This window comes from Mandrillus leucophaeus, unplaced genomic scaffold (genome assembly GCF_000951045.1).
Source record: "Mandrillus leucophaeus isolate KB7577 unplaced genomic scaffold, Mleu.le_1.0 Scaffold22, whole genome shotgun sequence".
NCBI lineage: Eukaryota > Metazoa > Chordata > Mammalia > Primates > Cercopithecidae > Mandrillus > Mandrillus leucophaeus.
The window spans coordinates 662,221-663,157 of NW_012102254.1; the positions used below are offsets into that span (position 1 = coordinate 662,221).

At 46.9% G+C, this 937-nt stretch overlaps 1 protein-coding gene across 2 annotated transcripts in view; it reads right to left on the reverse strand.

Moving 5' to 3' along the window:
* The window catches only part of DAG1 (dystroglycan 1 (dystrophin-associated glycoprotein 1)), a 91,359-nt gene that overhangs the window by 82,751 nt on the left and 7,671 nt on the right, over positions 1–937 (reverse strand). The window contains exon 1 of one of the 2 annotated variants that reach the window (XM_011980899.1): positions 187–241. The gene's annotated coding sequence lies outside the window, so the exon portion shown is untranslated. Of the gene's footprint in view, positions 1–181; positions 242–937 lie in introns of those variants that run through there. The other variant, XM_011980900.1, reaches the window with a different exon arrangement.

Sequence of the window (937 nt, forward strand, 5' to 3'; positions counted from 1 at the left end):
CCTGCCACCACGCCCAGCTAATTTTTTTATATTTGTAGTAGAGACGGGGTTTCACTGTGTTAGCCGGGATGGTCTTGATCTCCTGACCTCGTGATCCGCCGGTCTCGGCCTCCCAAAGTGCTGGGATTACAGGCATGAGCCACCGCGCCCGGCCAGAAATGTCTCTTTTCAAGTACCTTACCTCACCTTCTAGTGCTAGGCTGCTTTAAAAGCCTTATCTTCCTGGAGAGCAGAGGCCCTGCAGGAAAAGGAGGAAACAATATTGGTGAATGCCCACAACTGAAATAGAATTATACCACACCGACCAACTCCAGAGGAAGTGGGGAATGTCACTGAGTCTCCTGCCCACACCATCAATTAGTCACCCTTCTTTGTCAAAGGTCACAGTAAGAAAATGAAACATTTTCTGTACAGTCAATCCAGAACCAAAAATTATAAATAATAAAATTAATTTCAGCGTATTTTAGACAGTGGGTTTTTTTAAACCGATTAGCTCAAAAAGGTATAACTGAGAAGCAAAACCTCAACACTGCAAAACCTCAAACTTGGCTCACTGCAACCTCCACTTGCTGGGTTCAGTCAATTTGCCTACCAAGTAGCTGAGATTACAGGTGCATGCCACCACGCCCAGCTAATTTTTTTTATTTTTTTAGTAGAGAAGGGGTTTCACCATGTTGGACAGGTTGGTCTCGAACTCCTGAGCTCAGGTGATCCAACCGGCTCTGCCTCCCAAAGTGCTGGGATTACAGGTGTGAGCCACTGCGCCCGGCCCAAAACCTCAACACCATTAAATGTATCTCATGACAAGCAAGATAAAGACATTTGGTCATAAAAGTAATTTTTTAGGGCCGGGCGCGGTGGCTCAAGCCTGTAATCCCAGCACTTTGGGAGGCCGAGATGGGTGGATCACGAGGTCAGGAGATCGAGACCATCCTGG